Source organism: Bombyx mori, chromosome 7 (genome assembly GCF_030269925.1).
Source record: "Bombyx mori chromosome 7, ASM3026992v2".
Classification (NCBI taxonomy): Eukaryota; Metazoa; Arthropoda; class Insecta; order Lepidoptera; family Bombycidae; genus Bombyx; species Bombyx mori.
Genome location: NC_085113.1, coordinates 1,296,134 through 1,320,779, shown reverse-complemented (window position 1 = coordinate 1,320,779; position 24,646 = coordinate 1,296,134). Strand labels below are relative to the sequence as shown.

Below are 24,646 nucleotides of genomic sequence, written 5' to 3'. Positions count from 1 at the left end.
GGATGGCGCATTTACGTTGTGGATGTCTATGGGCTCCAGTAACTACTTAACAGCAGATGGGCTGTGAGCTCGTCCACCCATCTAAGCAATAAAAAAATAAAATAAAATAGTTGCCTATAATTTATTAGATTTCCTTAATAGTATTAATGGTATTAAAGAAATCTATCTTCTATCTCTATATATAAAAATGAATTGCTGTTTATCGCTATTATTATCGAATTAATCGCTAAACTCGAGAACGGCTGGACCGATTTGGCAAATTTTGGTCTTCAATAATTTGTGGAAATCCAGAGAAGGTTTAAAAGGTAGATAAATATGAAAATGCTCGGAATTAAATAAAAATAACAATTTGGTTTTTCCTTTGATATCCCCCCGTCCGTCGGACGCATTCATTAGTTTCATAGTATTAAAGAAATAGATTTGTTTAATAGTATTAAAGAAATCTCAGCCCACAGAGTTTCTCGCCGGATCTTCGCAGTGAGTCGCGATTCCGATCCGGTGGTAGACTCTATGAAGCACTGCTCTCGCTAGGGCTAGTGTTAGGAAACTCTCTCAGGTTGAGCCCGTGAGCTCACCTACCCGTCCGGGCGTAGAATAGCCTCTTAGGCTGCCAGCAAAGAGGCAGTGTAAAAAGCGTATTAACCACAAAAAAAACCGCGTTTTTTTTTTTTTTTTGCTTAGATTTGTGGATGAGCTCACGGCCCACCTGGTGTTAAGTGGTTAGGCAAATTATAATTTTGCAGGTTTCATTTTTATTACACGATGTATACCTTCACCGTGGAAGTCAATCGTAAACATTTGTTGAGTACGTATTTCATTAGAAAAATTGGTACCCGCCTGGGATTCGAACACCGGTGCATCGCGCTCAACACGAATGCACCGGACTTCTTATCGCTTAGGCCACGACGACTTTACCACGCGTCAAGTTGTTTCAACGTTTTTTGCCGACCACGACTATCAACATGACGTGTCAACAGATGCCACTCATCAGTAGGGTCCCACGATCCATTCGAGCTGATTACCATAATGTCACATACGAGTGTGTCGGTACTGTTACTAAATTATCTTTTCCTGTCGTAAAGAAAACATTAGTATAGTCTCCGGATACATTGTGTTAACGGTATGAATATCTGCGTATACTTTTCGATATGAATTAAAAAAATATATTTTCGAATGTAAATTTCTGAAATCTATATATTAATACGTGAAGCCAAAACTTTGTATGCACAAAGCTAATGTTTTTTTAAAATAATGCACTAAAGATACATTAAATCAATAAAGAAAACATTACACACACTACATACCATGTATTTGACGCACACACGCATGCATACTATTTATTGTCAAACTTTTGTTCTTGGCGTCTGTTGTCAAATTGAGAATAGATTAAATATTGTTTGCCTTTGTTAATATTTTAATGAAATGCTAGATAAGGACAGTGTGGTCGCTCTGCGACGCCTATCTCGGCTTAAATTTATTTGTAACTGTTTAATGAACCGGCGAACTATTTTATCTTAAGTTTCCAAATTAATTTATGTCACGCGAATGAGTGAGAATAGATTTTGAAGCCTCCATCTTCGGGTGTGTAGGGTTTTTGTGGTGCCAATGTAACTGCGTTCAAATATTGAAGGCAGGTACCGATTTTTCTAAACCTGCATATTTTTTAACTTACACGTATAAATAATAACTTGCACGGTATCACTGTCCCCTTATCTATTTACTGGGACCGCGACCGCATGTCGGAGATCGAAAGGACTTTCATTATGATTGCGATTAATTTTCGTAATGCCTAAACCAATAAAGAAATTGATTGATGCAGCCTGTCACCAATAAAAGCGCAAATATAAAAATCTTATTTTAACATGTCCAATCAGCTAACAGCTCCAAACACCACACATCGCCTTTTCGAATTAAAAGTTTACAATTTCCAATAATATTCGAAAATTGAGTTAATATGTGGAAACATTTTGTATCAACAGTATTTTTCTCATAAATACTGTCAAAAGAGCGTAGCTTAGTTTTAAGTTTATATTTATTAGTTTACCAATTTTTTGACTACTACATTTATTAACAAAATTAATACATAATTTTATCTTACATTAAAAAACTAGTAAAATAATGATGTAACTAGTAAAAAATAAAAAATTAATGTTGCAAACATGATTAATATTAAAAATATCACAATTTTTGTTTTTATTTCCCTTGTAGGCAGACGAGCATACGGCCTACCTGATAGTGAGTGGTTACCGTCGCCCATGGACTTCAGCAATGCCAGGGACAGAGTTAAGCCGCTGCCTACCGCTTAATCTCCACAAGCCTCGTTTGAAGAAGGACATGTCATAGCGCTCGGGAAACACCGTGGAGGGGAACTCATTCCATAGCCGGATGGTTAAACCGTTAAAACACTCTCCTGTAAAATTAGTAAGTTTTGAGATTATACAGTTTTAATGCGAGAAGACGACATGTAGATCCAATTATTTGTCCCTGGGATGACGAGGACAAGCGCGAACGCCATTTTATGCACAACGTTCCAATTCTAGGCGCTATCGGTGACATGTCTCGCTCCAGACTGATTGATCAGTCGGTGAAAGTGCGACGAGAAATGCTCCGTTGAAAGCGAGAGAGCCTTAATATGTCACGTGATGTTTGGTATAATTATGTACCGGCCGGCCGAGAGCTCCCATGGTCGAATGTTTCCGAGAAAAACAAATATGCTTTGCTAATGAATGTTAATCCTGTGAAAGTGCTCTAGTGTAGGGAAATGAAACGAAGTCATTGGACGTGGCTTTTTGTTTATTGCTTAGATGGGTGGACGAGCTTATGGCCCATCTGGTGCTAAGTTGTAAGCGAAGCGCATAGATATCTAAAGCTGCCACCCACCTTGAGACATGAGTTCTAATTATCTCTGAGTTTTAACAGTATAAGACCTGCCTCACCCTTTAAACCGAAATGCATTAGCGCCTCACCGTAGAAATAGGCAGGACGGTGGTACCTACCTGTGCGGACTCTTAAGAGGTCCTACCACCAGTAAGTTAACAATTATTTATTTTTCTACCTAATCACCGGGCTATTCCGACTTCACCTAACTAGTTGGCGAGTTCACGGTGCTGGACCTGAGAGACCAGTAAAGTACCTTCTCTAGTTCCCATAATAGATTTCAACCCTTTTATTGGGACGTTATTTAATTTAATTTCATCTGATCTTGTTTCATTCCACGTCATTCAATTTCATCCCAATAATTCCAATTTCAAATACATCAACTTCATTCAGCTCTCATCATCATTCTCCTGCCCATCCCAGTCATCTGGGGTCAGCGCAATATGTTTTCTCCTTCCATACTTCTTTATCATATACAATTTCTTCGCTCACTCCTCTCTTATATATATCGTCTATCTACCTATTTCTGTCGTGAAGCAGTAATGCGTTTCGGTTTGAAGGGTGGGGCAGCCGTTGTAACTATACCTGAGACCCTAGAACTTATATCTCAAGGTGGGTGGCGCATTTACGTTGTAGATGTCTATGGGCTCCAGTAACCACTTAACACCAGGTGGGCTGTGAGCTCGTCCACCCATCTAAGCAATATAAAAACCTCTTCGTCTACCTCTTTCCCTAACCTTCACTCTGCTCTATTTCTCATAAATCAAAGTAATCATTTCTATTACGTACATAAACTCGACACTGGCAACAATGGCATCACAAGAAGCCCATACCTAGTCTGAAATAAAACTTTAAAACTTTTTATTCCTGTTCGCTGCAAGGTGTGATTAACTGAGAAGTTCAAAAACCTACACGACGTCCAACACTTTACCAAATGTGGGTTTGTATTGATTGTCAGTATTTGTGTGTTAACTCGTGAAGTGAGATGTGAAAACTGATACTAAAAATGGACGATGAGGCTTCTTAGATCCCAACCGCCTTAGACCAAGTAAATCTATATAGATGCTTGCGTAACAAGACATATATTTTCTGACTAGTCCTTGCTCGCTCACCTGCCCTGGTAAAACTGGAAAGGCGTCCGGGGCACGAGTAATCTCTCTAACAAAAAAAAAAAGAGATATATATATCAAAAATGGTTTCAATCAATTTTACTGGTGGTAGGACCTCTTGTGAGTCCGCACGGGTAGGTACCACCGCCCCGCCTATTTCTGCCGTGAAGCAGTAATGCGTTTCGGTTTGAAGGGTGGGGCAGCCGTTGTGACTATACTGAGACCTTAGAACTATATCTCAAGGTGTGTGGCGCATTTACGTTGTAGATGTCTATGGGCTCCAGTAACCACTTAACACCAGGTGGGCTGTGAGCTCGTCCACACATCTAAGCAATAAAAAAAAAAAAAAAATTGAAATAATGTAAAATATGAGAGAAACAAAATTTTTTACCCACAATTCTGACGATACACTGCGCCTACTGTCCTCCGTACACTGCGCCTTCTTATTAACACACTGGATATTAGAATTGTTTTTTTTTTGTTTCTTTATTTTTTTTAAATTTCGAGCAGAACTTGCTACGAGGTAGCCGCGCTTAAGCCTTGTTCGGACTAGGCGAGTATTTTAGTCGAGTACCGAGTAATTTAGTAGCTAAATGTGTCTGAGCACCAAAAATTTAGTTGAGTAGGTTAGTAAATAATTTAGTCAAGTCATAATTTGTTCACGATTGACTTCCACGGTGAAGGAATAACATCGTGTAATAAAAAATGAAACCCGCAAAATTATAATTTGCGTAATTACTGGTGGTAGGACCTCTTGTGAGTCCGCGCGGGTGGTTACCACCGCTCCCGCCTATTTCTGCCATGAAGCAGTGATGCGTTTCGGTTTGAAGGGTGGGGCAGCCGTTGTAACTATACTGAGACCTTAGAACTTATATCTCAAGGTGGGTGGCGCATTTGCGTTGTGGATGTCTATGGGCTCCAGTAACCGCTTAACAACAGGTGGGCTGTGAGCTCGTCCACTCATCTAAGTAATAAAAAAAAAAAAGTCAATCCATTTTGTTCTATTTTTTCGGACGAGCAGCGAGTAGTTTAGCCACTAAATTACTCGGTACTCGACTAAAATACTCGCCTAGTGCGAACAAGGCTTTAGGGATTAGTGTGAGTAGTGAGAGCGGAGTTGTCTGACTTGACGATCTGCTGATGTTGGCAGAATTGAAGTGCCATAACTGAAAATTTTAAGAAAATCAGTTTTGTATTTCGTACGTCTTATAAACATGTATTCTATAAGTTTATAGTGTTTTTTTTTTTTTAATTAAGAATTAAATTTAATTTTTTGTCTGGAAAAGGACAGAGTACACTTTCCGTCTCTTTTAAATCAAGCGCATACTTCAAGGCTTAAAGTATTAAAATCGAAACTAAAAATAATTACAATTCTTCATTACATTTTTGGCGTTTACTCAAAAACAAGAATTTTGGATTAAGCCACTTTAATTCTAAAGGTCCGGTACATACAGACGATTAATCTAATTTTATCAACTATAGGCAACATTTAAAAGTACATAGTTCCATTCCGTGGCTTTTTTTTTCACGAATGATATCTTCAATAAACAAACACAAAACAATGAAAGCTGCGATACAAAAAAAAATGCCAAACACATTAGCTTACTTACCGGAGTACGCTGGCGTCCGCGAGTCACGAATGACAGCTGTCATTGCGGTGAAAACATTTTCCTAATTAATCGACTACGCTGCTTCGTGACTTTCAACGAAACGAGATAAAATCTCGTGATGGATGCTGTACAATTGTTCAACAATGGAGTCTAAACGTGTCACGTATCAGGCACGAGCATCCATGGTTCAAGAACGACTTCTACTAGGAACAACATACTAATATTAAGTATAAACATATTTTTTATGTTTGAGAGATTACTGGTGGCCTTTCCAGTTTTTCTAAGGTGTTGGGCGAGCAAAGGCTCAGCCAGGAAGGGTAGGATTTGCTAACAGCTACCCGGGCTCTTTTTTTTTGCTTTGATGGGTGGAAGTGCTCACAGCCCACCTGGTTTGAGTTCTAAGGTCTAGTTACGACAGCTGCCCCACCCTTCAAACCGAAACGCATTACTGCTTCACGGCAGAAATAAGCAAGATGGTGATATCTACCCGTGCGGACTCACAAGAGGTCCTACCATCAGTAATTACGCAAATTATAATTTGATGATTTGATGATGATGAGTTGAGGCTACCGTCGCCCATGGACATCAGCAATGCCAGGGGCAGAGCCAAGCCACTCGCTACCTACCGCTAAGTACTCTCCACAAGCCTAGTTTAGCAAATTGTCGTAAGTTGTAGTTAGTCGTTGTTTAGCAAAATAATTCTGTTATTTCTGGATTAAAGTAAAACTGTGTCCCTGTCCACGGAATGCGTAGCAGCTTTCTCCAGCAATACATTTCAAAGGCATCGATCTTTTTGCGTTCCTTTTTCCTGAGACACCTTTTTTTTTCCTACCTAAGCTGGGGTAGCCTTGGGAGGCTATTCCAGCGTAACCCTAACTAGTAGGTGAGCTCACGGGGCTCAAACCTGATGACGTTGCTAACACGAACCCTAGCAAGGGCCGTGCTTCGCAGAATCTACCACCGGATCGGAAACGCGACCCACTGAGAAGATCTGGCGAGAAACTCAGTGGGCTGTGTCTGAAAGTTAATTTACTCGTCGAGCCCTTCGTCGCAAGCGACGGGTTCGACGAGAACGGTGACCGGTGCTTGAAGTACCTAGAAGCAACGTTAGTGGATCGGGAGGATCCGAGATGACGTGTTCAGACACCAAGTCTCCACCCCGTACAGGAAGATAGACAAGACCAACGTACGAACCAAACGCACAGAAACACGAAAAAAAGTTCTTTTATAATTTATTAAATGTTATAGCATTTAACAGCGTTTATTAACTGTTTAATAGCGTATTTAGCAACATAACGACACAAAACGCATTCAATAAACATTAACGTGACAAAAAGTTATAAGTAACAACGAAAAACTCGTAACTTATTGCATCAATCATACGCTGTTAGAATTAATAGAGTTTAGATTTTCTACAAATTTAAGTGGCGATCGGTGTGTGGTACAAGTCATAAAAGAACTCCGATTTTAAACGCGAAGTGATTTGAAAACATTTACGATGCCGAATTTTTTTTCATTGTCCTTGTAGGTAGACAAGCATACAGCCTACCCAATGGTGAGTGGCTACTGTCGCTCACGGACGTCAGCAATGGCGGGAGCAGAGCCATAGCGCCGCCAACCGTTGAAAATTATTAATGCCAAAAATGCTAAGAGATAGCTCTGTAGTGAAGTTGTCTGATTTGTTATTGTGTCGAAAAATGACCTCTGATAGTATTTGGTAGTTTAGTAATATCCGGTAGGCACACCGCATTCTGATTTCTTTAAAAATAACTTATGGTTAAATTTTAAATTATAATAGCTCGGCACACCAACTCACAGCCCGCGCGTATTATTATATAATAGGTATAGACAATATGGAAATCACGTGAATACCATCTTGACCCACTCTAACTAAAATGCTTATTCTGCGCGGCATAAATAGGCAAAACACACGGCATTTGGGAAATCCATCAGAGCAATACGTTAAAAAGACACAAATTAATTTTTCGATAAATAAATTAAATTCAATACGCTTCTAAACTTTAAATTACATTAATTACTTTAAATCGCTAATCCACGCGCATATCTCACACACTATACCACGCTCTTGTAGTACAATTTCGTGTGCCGTGCCTCGAAAAGTCTCGTGTCTTGTGATTCGATACGGAAATTGACCTAGTGTAGCTCGTGCGGGTTTTTATAGCTATTTTAGCTACTCTACAGTTAGCTACGTGTCCGTTTTTGGGCTATTGCTAACGCACAGCTAAATAGCTAGATGACGTCATTGTTTTTTGTACACCCGTAGCGGTCAAGCCTAAAATAATCCTTTCGCGGTGATATTCTTTATGCCTTGCTGTGATTTTCGAACAGGGCATATTTTAAAATAATTATATGCTTACTACGCATTCGAGTTCAAAAACCATTTCACGATACGATGTCGTTCAAATTATCTCAGTCATTCTAAGAGAAACCGCCATCTGTTACTTTATGGTAGTCGCCTTAAGTACGCAATACGTACTCTGTGGCCAGTAAAAAACGAATCAAATTAAAATGGGCTTGATCAAAAACCTAGAGGTTTTCACTATCGAATTTTAGCACACTTTCACAGCTTGCTGAAGCCTAACTAAATAACCATGACTCACAATTCAATATCGATTAATCTAGAATTATATTATTAAAGATTTTAAAACTGCAGTCCTCTTTAATCACGGATGATTGCCGTCGCATCGCGATTGACAAATAGGCGAAAACATTTTCCATGAAATCTATATATTAATACGTGAAGCAAAAACTTTGTATCCCTTTTTACGAAAACTGCGCGGACGGAGGAGTATGAAATTTTTCACATTTATAGAGAATATAGAGAAGAAGTGCACAATGCTAATATTCTTTTTTAATAATGCATAATAGATACATTAAATCAATAAAGAAAACGTTACACACACTACATACCATGTATTTGACGCACACACGCATGCATACTATTTATTGTCAAACTTTTGTTCTTGACGTCTGTTGTCAAATTGAGAATAGATTAAATATTGTTTGTCTTTGTTAATATTTTTTATAGTGTAGTCTTGGCCAAATTTGTGATTATACAAGTATAAAATACAATCATAATAGTGTACAAACTTACAATTCCAATTAATTATAGTCGAATTTCGACTACTGCGGGACCTCTAGTTCAATTAATTACCTCAACTTTGTCGCGCATGTGTAAAAACATCTCTAGACACGTTCGATGATTAGCCTGACCCGCGTCACACGTCAGCACGCACTACTGGCTCAGATAGTCGCGACGAGCGCGTTTTTGCCGCAGTCTGACGCCGCGTAATTGGCGACATTTGGAACGCATCTTAGCTCACCCGGACTTACCATCGCATAACTTAGTGCATATACATTCCGACGAAACAGTGACCAGCCATTTTAGGTTTGCAAACAAAGTATATAAGATTTCAATATAATTCAAATTCATTTATAAATATTTTTTTATATGTATGTCTCTCTCTGTGAGTGTTCAAATTTACAATCACTTTTTTTACTTTTTATTGCCGTATAGGCAGACAAGCATACGGTCTATCTGATGGTAAGTGGTTACCGTCTTTCATGTGCGTCAGCAATGCCAGGAGCAGAGCCAAGCCGCTGCCTACCGTTTAATACTCCCCACAAGTCCTTTGAAGAAGGACATGACTTAAAGAAATAGTGCATAATATGATACCTTTCAAACTTTCGACTTGCCGTCCAAATACGTCCGGTAGGCTATGCAAATAAATCCTTTATTGGGAAATGGACGCATCTATGCTAGCATTAGAACAGCCAAGAACGCTCCCCACCAAGCTAATTAGCCAGGTACGAAATTCATCGCAGCTTTATAGTATTACTAACGACCCGCCCTCGCTTCGCTTCGGGAACTATAATTTATTATTGATTTCTCCACTATTTAATGGATGCTATTATACATATAAAGCTTCCTCTTCAATCGCTCTATCTGCTAAAAAAAAACAGCATCAAAATCCGTTGCGTAGTTTTAAAGATTTAAGCATACATAGGGATATAGGGACAGAGAAAGCGACTTTGTTTTATACTATGTAGTGAAAATAAAAGCGAACTAGAGGCGGCCCTTATTAAAATTCTCGGTAACAGTTTTGGTAGTATCCATATATAGTTTGGTAGTAATCTATTGTCTTAAATTGTTTTTTCGTTGCGGTTTGGACGCAACGATAACTTACCCGCGGAAGGTTCCAGACTCGCACGGTCTGTTTTTATTAAAAACAACAGACCTTTGGAGTCCGCGTGGCTTAAAGCATAAGGCACCCGGTGTACTCGTGTCAAGCGATGTGACAATAATTAGAGCGAAAATATTTGAATGGTTCCATTTGAAACATACATCTATACTAATAGTATAAAGCAGAAAGATTTGTTTGTTTGTTTGTACTGAATAGGCTTCGAAACTACTGAACCGATTGGAAAAATTCTTTCACTGTTTGGAAGCTACACTATTCCCGAGTGACATAGGCTATAAACTTTTTTGAAAAAAATTAGGCATCCTTACTAAAACTCCAATATTGTAATCCAAGGTGTAAAAAAATTACCTAAAATATTCTTTACATCGTGTGCCCTGCGAAAACTATTGATGATAGAATAAAATAATGTACTACGACTTTGTAGAACACATTATTATTTACAAAAAGTGTCGCGACAGCATATGTCTAACTATTATAGTTATGTTGCAATAAGTGTTCTTTTATTTTAACGTCAAATATCGTTGAAATTTTTGTTAAAGACCCGGTCGGAGCCGAAGCGGGCCGCTAGTAATAATATATGAAGTCACTTTAAAACGCACAATTTTGTTTCTAAATCGCAAACGTTTTTAAATCACGATTACATCACCATTAAACGCTTTGAATTAAGACCATTAAAATCAACCCGTAATAACAATCATTAATGTACCACGACAAAAAATAGCATAAAACGAATTGGTTTAATTACCAAGGACCAATTGTACGATCTAAATTGTCATCATGCCCGCATTGAGTTTCAGCATTAAAAGCAATCAGAACAATAATGAATTTGTTTTGTCGACAGACACTTAATAAGTCCCGTGAAGTATGGGGCCAAAGATGTGGACTAGTGGCGCGTGTTAGATCAGACTTGTCCAGCGACAAATATACTTTGATGATTAGTTTGACTGAAAAAACTTCAACTCAAGCGTTATATATTTCTTTAATGGCCTCAGTGGCCGCCGATATTAAGTGAGGGGACATAGTTAAGCATACTGCTAAGAACTTAAAACCGCGTTCCATCGAACTATCTCCAGACTTATTGAGTTATTTAAAGTACTTATTTAAAGCAATGGATGCCTCAAACGGCTATACGATTTTCAAACCTTGTTCGAAAAAAGAACAGAAAAAAGACAAGCTATTTAAAACTAAACCTTCCTTGCGTCGTTCTCCTCATTATTGAGGATCGTGACTCCTCCGCTACATCAATATCTCTTGTACAGTTGTACCATCTGCTGCGATCCTTGGCCTCGTTGTCCAAACAAGATCGAATTTGGTTCGACCATCTCGTGGGAATGCGTCCTCTGGAACGTTTGTCCTTTAACTGACCCTAACCACCAGCCGCTCAAGATTATGACCCTCATTTCGAGCACTTTGTCAAAAGATCTCCAAAACTGCACAGGCAATGGAAAATCACTGTCACAGAACCTCGGCCGGAGCCAGACAAAGAAACCGCTTTTATAATCCACACTACTCGAATATAGCGCATCGAATCATCGGTACAGATTCAATAGTCGTCATAACACCGAAAGTCAGGTTAACGCCGGCCTTGTCCGCCTTAACAATCCAAAGTCGCACTTTTCAATTATTGTTTTTGACACGAACGTATAACCTCGATCGAGTGAGATACTGTTTTTTTTTTGCTCTAAAAATAGATACGAAACGCAAGGGGGCCACATCAAGAATATCCAAATTAGATGAAGCGTAAGCTTTGGATATTTGAATATTGGATTTGGATTTTTTTTCTGAAGAAGAAGAAGCTTTGGATATATTTTTTTTTTTATTTCTTAGATGGATTGACTTAGATTAGATGACTTAGATGGATTGATGGATTTCTTAGATGGGCTCACAGCCCACCTGGTGTTAAGTGGTTACTGGAGCCCATAGACATCTACAACGTAAATGCGCCACCCACCGCGAGATACAAGTTCTAAGGTCTCAAGTATAGTTATATTTTGAATATTGGATTTGGAATTTTTTCTGTAAAGAATTCGATGTTTAAAAATTTAAAGGAATTTCGATATTTAAAATTGGAATTAAATAACTGTCAAACTACATCAGCGTATGATCCTTTCGTAGGAAATTTTAAAATGAATCAAACCGAATAACATAATGGAACAAAAAAAAATCTTGTTTCTAACGTTAACGGAAGATTTTAAATAATTTTTAAATGTGTTGAAATGTAATAATTAGACTTTATTGTTGTACTATCTTGTGTACCGGTGCACTGAAAGTTATGTGTTAACAATAAATTTCTTATACAATAATTTTTCTTTTTGCAGATGTCATCGTCCACTGGTTAAAAGATTACATACATGGTAAGTAAACTGGGTGTAGTTTTTTATTTACTACTTTTTATTGCTTAGATGGTGGTAGGACCTCTTGTGAGTCCGCACGGGTAGGTACCACACCCTGCCTATTTCTGCAGTGAATCAGTAATGCGTTTCGTTTTAGTCCTTAGAACTTATATCTCAAGGTGGGTGGCGCATTTATGTCATAGACGTCTATGGGCTCCAGTAACCACATAACACCAGGTGGGCTGTGAGCTCGTCTACCCATTTAAGCATTAAAAAAATTAAAAAGACGGTCAAAATGTCTCCATAGACGTATTCGAAAAGCCCTACCGATCACTTTGGGTTTCTTTTTCAGTATTCATTTTCAGGTCAAAAAAAGCATACCTAATATACAGTGATAGTTTATTTAACAGTATATTTCTAGAATACGTCGTCACGCATATTTTACTGAGTTGTTATAAAACATTCCGTCACAATCGTTGAGATGTCACGTACATAACATATTCTAGATTCCATGCGACTTCGAGTCACGGGCTGTAGAGATAACGTTAACAGTTTTATCTAGTGCTTGTGATATCTCGATTTATGTGATACAAGTGGATCGCTTGCTTAGATCAGTCACGAAAGCAACAATTTTAGTTTGTAGCTAACGTGTCTTGTGTTTATTAAAAAGATGTCGAAATTTTAGTTGCTTTTGCCACGTTCGGCTGCTTGTTCAGTGTACTTAGTGAGAGCTTGTTAACGTTCTCGATAGCGTAAAAGTTAACTCAAATTTGTATGGAGTTGGAACAGCGCCCCTAGCGGCAAACGTAGGCAAACGTTCCAACTCCATACAAATTCTCACAATGTTCGAGAATATTCATATTCATCTTCTGAAGCCACATTTCTTAGTTTCATTATTCAAACGCTGTTATTTGATGTTTCAGTCTAAGAAACTGGCACTGTTTTATTTAAAACTAGCGACCCGCCCTCGCTTCGCTTCGGAAACATTAAAACACACATGAAACCAAAAAAAAAAAAAAAAGTAGCCTATGTTCATCAGGGACAATGTCGGCTTCTAATGGAAAAAGAATTTTTCAAATCGGTCCAGTAGTTTCGGAGCCTATTCGAAACAAACAAACAAACAAATCTTTCCTCTTTATAATATTATTATAGTATAGAAGTATAGACAATATTGTTACGCGCTGGGGTTCGGGATAAATAAAAAGTCTGCCGAAGTACAACTTGACAATGTATTAACACTTAGAACACTCACAGAACACTTTAAAATTGTTAATTCACTTCTTCCGCTTCGCTTCAGGTGATCCGTTTGCTGTTTCGCTTCGAGTAGTTCCGATTACTAACTGCCTTCGTGACATCCCTGCAACGCTTTTATAGTCGATACGACATACCTAGAATTATTGAGAACATTCCTAACAAGTCGAGTATGTTCGATATGCGTTTCCGCCACTTGAGAATAGATGGCGTTGTACTTCTCGAGCGCTCTAGATATCACCGGTTCTTTTGATATTCGTTTCTGCTATTCGACGAAAGATGGCGTTGCTCTTACCGGCATAACAATATCTTCTATCAATATCGCGTAGTCACGAAAAAATCAACTACGATGGATCACGGTGAAGGGCCTCTCCCAAGGTTCGTCATAAAATTGTCTAATTAATATCAAGCCTAGTGAAAAAAAAATTTTTTTTCAATACATCGGAAAATCTTGCTGAGCCATAGCAAGTGTGACTCCAAAATGGCCTACACGTATCTTATAGACCACGTCCTTTATACGGAAGCAAGCATAATAAATTTCGTAAATTTTTTCTACCCCACCCCTCAAATCGAAATGCATTACTGCTTCACGGCAGAAATAGATAGGATGGTGGTACCTACCCGTGCGGACTCACAAGACATCCTACCACCAGGAAAGTACTTTCTGTGGTTCCCATAATAGATTCCCACCGTTTTATTGGGGCGTTATTTCATATTAAATCTCGATTTTACAATACAACGGCTGCCCCACTCTTCAAACCGAAACGCATTACGGCTTCACGGCAGAAATAGGCAGGGTGATGTGGTACCCACCCAATCGCTATCAGCTTATGTCATAGACCCACGAGTGGCATACTGTAGCGGGCGCGTGTCCCACATACCCGGTACTAACGGTCCGCATCGGCCGTTGTCCGTCGACCTTTATAGCGCGGATCTGCTCCTTCCATCAGGATCTGTACTAACACTACTAACTGATGTTGCATAATTATGTGACGTAACGACACGACCTAAAACGCATTTTTGGTTGCACACCGTGGCACACGAACAAAGCGCTTAAACGCAATAGTGGCCACTTGACATATGCCTGGAAAGCTTTTCGAAAATGAAGATAGATTCTAAAAGTGATGACTTCTAATACATCAGCCTCGATGGCACGCAACGTGTATCCCAGCAGAACTTGAATCATTTAAAGCAGCGGTCGGGGAACCGGGGTAAATTACCCCTCCCTCCTCGCGTCGTTTCGTCACTGCTGAGGGTCGTGACCATTATAATTCGACATGATTTTATTCCTTGTAATGTCCCGCCAGCGCCTCCGATCATTGGCCGCAAAGGGCGTCGTGGAATGGGATCTCTAGTGTGGTGCGGATTTGGCCGAAATTACCCCAAATGGGGTAAAATGAAATTTTGGGGAGTAAAAATGAAACTTTTGTGAGTGAAAAGTATATTTTTTGTATATAGTAAATAGTATAAAGTATATAGTTTTATTTCCTGACCTGTATATTACATATAGCACTATTATTACCGTTATGTATTACTAGGTATTACATTGATAAATTGAATGAATAATGTTTAAATAAAAATTTTAGTTATTGTTTTCTTTTCAAAATTATCATGGGGGCTATAATATGAAAGATGCTAAAAAGAAGCGCTTTCGTTTTTTTTTTTGTTCTTCGCCATGGGGTAATATCAACTTACACAAAAATATTTTGGAGTAATAATTAAAAAAGTTCCCCGACCGCTGATTTAAAGATACGGCCTCGACCGGTATAAATGCAAGCTCTAGACAAATGAGACACGCCAAATAACTCGACCGCAATATATTGTAATTAATTCTAAACGCGTAGGTAAATGGAAATTCTATGACGAATCAGCACAACTCTATCTTATTATGGTATAAAGAGATAAAACAGGGAGTAACAGTAGAGCACAACTAGGCCACAATCATAATTTTCTTCTTAATATTGTCCTGCCAAGGTACTACTGCTACTACTGAGCTGGCGCTATGACCCCGAAGTGGGTCTTGGCCTCCGACAATAAACTTTGCCATTCATCCCGGCGCTGCGCAACACCTTGCCAGTCCGACATTTGGAGCTCCCGTACATTTCCTTCCACAGCGTCAGACCAGCGGTACTTGGGCCTCCCTACGGGGCGGCGTCCCTCCGGTACACCCGTGTACACCCGTTTCACAGCCCGATCCTGCTCCATACGTACTACATGTCCGAGCCATCCGAGCCTCCGTGCCTTCATCTCCCCCAGAATATTTGGCTCACCAAAAAGCTTCTCCACATCCTTATTTTTCCGGACGTGCCAAGAACCGTCTTCTTTCCGAACTGGTCCTAGGTAGCACGCGTTAAAGGCATCTGAGATCAAACATTATCATGCTTACTCGTGGTAAAACATCTTGTGAGTCCGCATACCACGGAATAGATACCACCACCCTGCCTATTTCTGCCGTGAAGCGGTAATGCGTTTCGGTTTGAAGGGTGGGGCAGCCGTTGTAACTATACTGAGACCTTAGAACTTATATCTCAAGTTGAGCGGCGGCATTTACGTTGTAGATGTCTATGGGCTTCAGTAATCACTTAACACCAGGTGGGCTGTGAGCTCGTTCACTCACCTAAGCAATAAAAAAATCATAGCAAGATCCTCGCCAAATACGGAGACTGTGTAGTATTAGATGAGTGGGAATGCAATGAAAATTTGAGGTCGCTTATAAGTAATTGTGATTTGTCGAGCGACCATTAATAATATCGATACATACATCATGTCATACATCGTCTAAATATTCTTCCGCAGAACTCTTCAAGGTTGATGCGTTAAGACGACTTTTTTCTTGTAACACATCAACAAGTCGTGATTCCACGAAGCGATTTTCTAAGTTTCTTTGTAATTTCCAGTAAAGGCAGCGGCCGTTAGACACCAAATAAATGCCGACAAACGTTTAAATAACTAATTGAGCTTTTTTATTAGTCGTCGTTGGCAAAAGGTTAACCTTAAATGGAATTTACGGTAAAGGTACGGAAAGCGCTATGACATGTCCTTCTTCAAACGAGGCTTGTGGAGAAGTATTAAGCGGTAGGCAGCGGCTTGGCTCTGCCCCTGGCATTGCTGAAGTCAATGGGCGACGGTAACCACTCAGCATCAGGTGGGCGCCGTATGCTCATCTGCCAACAAAGGCAATAAAAAAAATTTTTTTTTTTCACCTGGTTTAAAGCTGTTATCGATGTATTACCACTCCATGCCAGATGGGCAATAAGATTGACCATTCTCCAGCTAAAAGTATTCTAATACATGAACGTATAGGCATCGAGGGGTGAAGGCTATTTGGTTTAAGCGACATTTTTGCAACTTTACGAGAGAGCCATTTAAAGTTTCAAATTTAGAAAAAAAATCATGACTAAAAAAAATTTATTTGGCTATTTGAATGGGTTAAACTTAAATGAACTTCGATTATTATAAAACCATCGAATTGTTGATACTTAATAATCATAATTTATTTCAGACCATATTTTTGCCCATATATAAAAATACGATTTGGAAATATGTAAGCATAATAATATATTTATCCTACATAATAATATATTTACCCCGCCACATGTAGGCGATTCCATGCTAAGAAGAACGGACAATCTATCTCCATTCTGTTCGCAATGAGTCGCAGGTAACCGTTGGAGCCGCCACGCACCCATCGCATCAGGGATGCTACTCGTTGCCCAAGTATTGCGGCAAAGCCGTCAACACCAACGTCTGCAAGCATCCCCGACGCGCTACTTTTAATACCAAATAAAACGGAGCTTTAATTACAAAGATAAATATCGTGTATAACATTACTGGTGGTAGGACCTCTTGTGAGTCCGCGCGGGTAGGTACCACCGCCCTGCCTATTTCTGCCGTGAAGCAGTAATGCGTTTCGGTTTGAAGGGTGGGGCAGCCGTTGTAACTATACTGAGATCTAAGAATTTATATCTCAAGGTGGGTGGCGCATTTACGTTGTAGATGTCCATGGGCTCCAGTAACCACTTAACACCAGGTGGGCTGTGAGCTCGTCCAACCATCTAAGCAATAAAACAAACAAAAAAAAATTAAGCGAAACGTCGCTCAAATCAAATAGGCTTTTATCGATAGGCACATACGTAGGATAACATATCGACGCTTGAAAGGCAAACGCGACTAAAGCCTTGTTCGCACTAGGCGAGTATTCTAGTCGAGTACCGAGTAATTTATTGGCTAAACTACACGCTACTCGCCCGATAAAAATATAACAAAATTGATTGACTTGATTAAATTATTTACTAACCTATTCGACTAAATTTTTGGTGTTCAAACACGTTTAGCTACTAAATTACCTTTATTTTTATGGCAATCAATTAATTAATTAATATTAACTAAATTACCTTTAATTATTTATCTACAACGCAGTTATTGTCTCTTAGTCACGTTTGCCTTTCAAGCGTCGATATGATATTATATAATATTACCTTTATAATAGTTAACAAATATTGCGTAACTACTCTTGAACTGACGTCAATTTGCTCACTGAGCACGCTTATAACCGCCAGGAGTAAATTAAGTGAAGCATCGTTAATGAAAACGGCATAAATATGACAATGAACTTGTAGTTGCCTTAAGCATAACGGTGCTCTGTTATGTACCATAATTAGTGGTGTTAGTTAGACCACATGATAATTTTGAACGCGAGTGAGCTATGGTGGCCACTGACCCAGTATCGGAGAGCCGTTAGCGTTGTTAGTCAAATTTTAACAAGGGGCGGTTACTTGAGAATGTATTCAAGAATAATGACGCGAAATATTGCGGTAATTGCGGTATTGGTATTAACGTGCCTATTTCTATGAGCGCTTCCGGTAGCTATTTCACACTAGTTGGATGCGTAAGGTGGAAATGTAAGCACCTAATATAATAAAAAAAATATATAAGTACTATTGAAGGTACTATTGAAATCACCACTAAAGATTCCGTTGGGTCATTTCAGTCGGGTATGGTCTTTCTACGATGAATTCAATTTTACTAATAAGACATAGACTACTCATTAACAGGGTTTTTATTCGTTTGGTATGCATTTATATACTATATTTTTTTTATGGATTTTATAACTTCGCTCTAATATCTTGACCTTATCTAACATCTTGAAAGATGCTAAAAAAATATGAAATTAATTGTTAGTTGGGTTTGCTGTTTGAGTACATTTTGTTAGTTTTGAAAATACTGTGGCGGAAAGTATCTTTGAACATAAAATAATTGACAGATATCTGAATCTCATCCCTTTGTTATATTCATTAAACTACTGATCATAAGTTCAAGTTCAAACGATAAGTAGTGAAGATACCATGATACGTCAATTGCCAAAAACAGTTATAGCGTTGTTTTAATATGATAGAGATTCAAACCATTAGAATTGCGATGATAAATCAAACCCGTTGCCTGATCCTTTTACCTTACCTTCCTATACCCTTTATATCTACTTCAATTAGTTCATTTCTTATCACACAAACAGCTTTTCCATAGAGAAAAGCCAAGTTTGTGACAAATTTTAAGCATCAAATTATGTTTAAGGAAAAATGTCCCGTAACGTAACTTTCTACAGTTTTAAGTTCACGAATTAATTTTAATTTCATATAGCTTGTAGGTTTGTCTAGTGTATAATTGATTTAAGATACAGCTGTTATGTCTGTCATCAGAATACGTAAAGAGGAATCTAAGAGGAAACTCGATGACCGAATTCCGTGGCGTGTATTGGGAAAGACCTATGTCCGCTAATGCAGTATGGACTAATTTTCATTGTACTGAAGAGCGAGATATTTAGCTAGATCAGGTTGCAACTTCGAATAGTAGAAGCAGTTCAGGCAAAATATTCTGCTTATATATGACAAGACCTTACGGGAATCGTTTCAAAGAAATCGCAGCTATTTAGTGATGGGAAATCGCAACGAAATGAAATATCTAGAATCATCCATTGGTATTAATATCAACGCACAGGTTCATTAATATAAATAAATTAGAATTAAAAATAGTGCAAGAAAAAATGATTTTATTGTAAAAAAAGCGTGGGGTAAAGCATGGTATCAGTAGTTATAAATATTTTATGAACAGATATGAGTAGAAGGGTTTATTTTGATAATATCCTGAAAAGCACCCACGCAAATTTATTTTCTATTTTTTAGTTGGATTGTATTTTGTTAGATTTCCTAAACTATTATTTATTTAATAAGTATAACAAATTTCGAGTTAATCCGACGTTTTGAAGGGGGTCAAAATCATGTTCAAAGATTCCGTTACAAACATGCATACGTCTGAAGCTAATAAAAACGTATTAATTACAATTATTTGTTGTTTCCTTCCATGTCCAAGAATTATTTTTTTGCATTCTACATTTAACATTATTAAATGGAAATATTCAATTTTCGTTCGTCTTGTAATCAAGACAGATGACAGAGCGTTCGTAAAACATGTTGGAACATTGATAAATGGTTTGGACGCTGCAAAAAACCGTTCCTGACACAAAAATGAATTGTCATAATAAATTGAGTTCCTGGACATGGAAATTCACAAGGTAGGACGTAATTGAATGAAGTGATTGATAACATATGGAAGCATAAAATTTAAAAGCGACGTAAAATCGATTCAATCGTAAAACTTACTCTGAAGTACATTATGTTGTTAGCCATTGCCAATGACTTTGTTAGCTGCACTCAACTGAGTTGATGCTTGTGAACGCGGATGGATTTTATAAATATTTAGTTCCTGTGATTCGAACTCTTCAATCCTGATTAGCAATCAATTATTATTGGATTGTATTTTTTTCAACTTTTTTCCCACTTTAGAACATGACCTCGAAGATTTGATTGCATTGAGATAACGATTCTGCTACCATTCACACTGGTAGTGTATAACTTGATTTTCGTATAAACAATGCCAGCAGTGATACAAAATCGAGTGCGCTTGCAAACACTGCCAGTGGTATCGACAGGATTGAGTACAAAACAATTTAAAAAAAAAATACTTGAAAGTTTCGAATCAAAGCATTCACATCTCATCACTATTTTCATTATACGATTCAATAGTATCGGACTTTTGATCTTAGTTACCGCCAACGCCAGTTAACTCGTCTGTACATTCACAGTAAAATATACCCCAAGTTCATTATACCAAGTCGTCAAAGCTTCTTATGACAAATTGTCTAACCATATTTGCAATCCATAATGTCCACTGTTTATTACGGTTTAGCTTCTCGCAATGTTTGGCGTAAGTCGCCAGTGATAGCGGGACATACAGAATAAACCATCCCCACCATATAATTAAATTATAGGATAGAATTGAATGAAAAAACGAGAAATGTTTTACGAACTATTGACGATGAAAGAATTTGGGCCATATTCGTTTTTTTGGCATATCATTTGTCGTCCAAACATTTATTCCCTACTATACTGCAATCATATTATGAATATTATTCGTTTTCTTTTCTCCATTTCTAATTAAATTATATCTGACACTGAGTTTCCAAAGCGCTATTTTTGATCCATTTATGTTCGTCTATACCTGTGTCCCTATTTCTGTGTTCCCATCTCCACATTGCAATTTAAAATGTTTTTGAAAATCACCAAAGTTCGAGTCCTGTCTTCAAAAATCGCTAACATCTTTGATCTTATACCAGACTCCACAGCATGACATACCACCTGACCTTGCTGCGTCCGTCATTCTAAAACATTACACATGTGTGCATAAATGAAATTGTTATTCCCCGTTATACTCGTATGTACGAAGCGTTTGAACTACTTACGGTCAAATGAACACCATGTATGGTGTCTTTTAAATCCGTATGCAGTTATCTCTTTTGGTAGTTCCTGGTCTTCCATATATTGTGCTTTGGCATACCTAATCGCATTTCGGTCATTGAAAAAAAAAACTGAACTTCCGAGATGGTTGCTAGTCCAAATACCTCAAATGTTATCTTTCTACCTTGAGGTCAGAGGTTGTTTAAAATTTGCATTATCAGGATAACCATTCTATTCCCAGACAGGCTATTAAAAACTTATTTTAATTGAGACTGTCATATGTATTCATTTATATTCTAAATAGCACTATCCATTTTCCATTTTGTCATGTAAATAGAATCGTAAATCAACTAAAGCTTTCAGCACATTAACAGTCCTTTCCTGTACCCTATTCATTTGTACAGGAAATTCTGTATTCACATTCACGACCGTAGCCAATTCATTGTCCCCTATCATATTTATTACGTCTTAAATAATGACCGCAAAGCACACTAAGCCTTCTTTATGAAGCGGGCTGACTTTAGCTACCGTTACTCAGTGTCGACTTTGAGTGCAATAATTACATCGAACAGAATCTAATGTCCCGGTGGTATTCATCATCGAGATGCGCTTTAGTGACTACGGGTAGATGAGGTCGCAGCCCATCTGGGTTTCGTGTGCTTAGTTCGAATTTTTTAACGTTCTCGATAGCGTCAAAGTTAACTCAATTTTGAATGGGATTGGAACAACGCCCCTAGCGCCAAATGTAGGCGAAAGTTCCAATGTCATACAAATTTGAGTTCACTTTTACGCTATCGAGAAAGTTAACAAACTCGAACTAAGCACACAGGGGTATAAGTATTGAAAATAAAAGCCACCGCTTACATTGAGGCATGTGTTCGAAGACACAATGGCATTATAACCTTCAAATCGTGACGCATGATTGCTTAAGCAAGACGTTTTACCAATTCAGTCAAATCAAGCCAAAATTATATTTTATTTTAGTTGACATATTTATACATCATCGTGAAAATAGACTGCTACATGTGAACGACATAGTACACTTTACTTCTTACCATTATACTTTGGGAATTAGAAAAAAAATTCACGGAAAGTTAGTAAACACTCTAGCTAGGACTTCCATAGCATGAGAGACTTGGACTAATTGGATTTGGTCCGAAATAAAAAAGAACCTGGGTATTTAGGCCGAAACTTCACATCATCACTATTACTAGCAGTAGTGTTTAATTAAGTCTATGAACAATCGAAAATCTGGGCCACTCTTAGTCCTGAATAATGAAGATTTATCGCCAGTTTAATCTCGTTCCTTTATTGGTTTAATTGTTGCATGCCCCAAATGTAATGGTTTGATAGTTTTATTAACATAATCTATTTGTCAGTTTTGTTGCTTCTGATTTGAGGAGCTGATTTTTTTTCGGAGATGGATAGACCGTCTCACCTAGGCTACCTGGTGTTTACTGGAGCCCATGGACATCAACAACGTAAATGCCGCTACCCACTATCAGCTATTAGTTCTATTTATTTTTTATTGCGTAGGTGGATGGATTGACGGGCTCACGGCCCACCGGATGTTAGGTGGTTATCAGAGCCCATACACATCTACAACGTAATTGCCGTCATCCATCTTGAGATATGAGTTCTAAGGTCTCAGTATAGTACAACGGCTGCCCCACCCTTCAAACCGAAACGCATTACTGCTTCACGGCTGAAATAGGCAAGGTGGTGGTAACTACCCGTGCGGACTCACAAGACGTCCTACCACCAGTAATAATGCAAGTTATAATATTGCGGGTTTGATTTTTATTACACGATGCTAATGCTTCACCGTGGAAGTCAATCGTGAACATTTGTTATGTACGTATTTCATTAGAAAATTTTGGTACTTGGCAGCAGGTTTCTAACACCGGTGCAAATACACCGGACGTCTTATCCTTTAGGCCACGATGATTTGGTACCTATCCGTGAGGAGCAATTTCACACTTAGTTATAATTAGCCCGGTCATTATCAGACTTCTATCATATCCCTCAATGTAGGTAGCGACATTCGCCTAATGCAGTCCTTAGGCTCCAGTAATCTCTCAGCAGGTGAAACAACACTAAAATTAAAATGTTTGGACTAGTAATCAAATATCAATGTTTCTTTTGTATTGTGCCATATATTGATATATTATTTTTGGTATTTCCTCATTACGAGGTGAATGGATGCTTGAGATTCGTTGTAGTTCTAACCTTAGTAAATAAAAAAGATTATCATTCCTTTTAATTTCCGGGTATATTTGTAGATCTAATAACAAATTGCATGTTAGTTCAGACCGACCATTCGTTAGCTTTCCACCAACTTCGAACCTTTAACTCCACGAATATCCCTCAACGTCTGGTTTTGAAAGCTGTTTCTCATTCATCTTCATCTTGGTCATCAATCACGGATGATGTTGCAGATAATACGAACGGTATTAGGAAAACCAGGCCTATGGTCATTTGTTTTATTTGAATACTTCACTTCCATAGAACTAATGGAGCTAACACTTTAATCGATGGCTATACATAAATATTGCAATTGCAATTTATTGGAGTATTGAAATTGGCAACTACAAGTTTTATATAAAGCTCCCAAGTAAACTGTAAAAACTGAGACTTAGAACTTTTGTCTCATGGCGTGTGGCGGCATTTACGTTTTAGATGTCTATGGGCTCCGGTAACCACTTAACACCAGGTGGGCCATAAAGCTTTAATAACCATCGAAACTTAAAAAAAAATCAGTTGTATGTAAAGTCGGTTAACTGACGATAGGTGAACGTGACAACGTCATAAGAAAATACTGATACTTGGACTTCATACTTGACGAAAACATGTAAATGTATTATTGTATAGCAGCTGACCACGCGGATGCATCGCTCACTCAAGTAGGAGAGAGACAGATATCGAACGATGCCGAACGCGGAAGCCGATTGTGCCTTTTTGTCGCTCGTTGCGCGCTCTCGCTTGCACTTCAAACCTTAGATGGAACGCCTCAGAGCGAGGTAACGTCGCATGAGTCATGTTTTTTCGTGCGTGCAGCCGGCTCCATTGAATTATAAGACGTTGTCACGTCAAAAACCCGCTATTTTTAATAGATGGCTGCAGTAATAAGTTCTAGTGGATTTTCGAATAGGTACAGGATTTTTTTATTTTTTTTATTGCTTAGATGGGTGGACGAGCTCACAGCCCACCTGGTGTTAAGTGGTTACTGGAGCCCATAGACATCTACAACGTAAATGCGCCACCCACCTCGAGATATAAGTTCTAAGGTCTCAGTATGTTACAACGGCTGCTCCACTCTTCGAACCGAAACGCATTACTGCTTCACGGCGGAAATAGGCGGGGTGGTGGTACCTACCCGTGCGGACTCCCAAGAGGTCCTACCACCAGTGATTATGCAAATTATAATTTTGCGGGTTTGATTTTTATTACACG

General features: G+C 38.5%; 1 protein-coding gene across 6 annotated transcripts in view; it reads left to right on the top strand.

The window, feature by feature from the left end:
* The window catches only part of LOC101742048 (LIM domain only protein 7), a 210,030-nt gene that overhangs the window by 30,134 nt on the left and 155,250 nt on the right, over positions 1-24,646 (top strand). For all 6 annotated transcript variants that reach the window (XM_004923229.5, XM_062669317.1, XM_062669314.1 and 3 more), the window contains exon 2: positions 12,138-12,173. The gene's annotated coding sequence lies outside the window, so the exon portion shown is untranslated. The remainder of the gene's footprint in view (positions 1-12,137; positions 12,174-24,646) is intronic.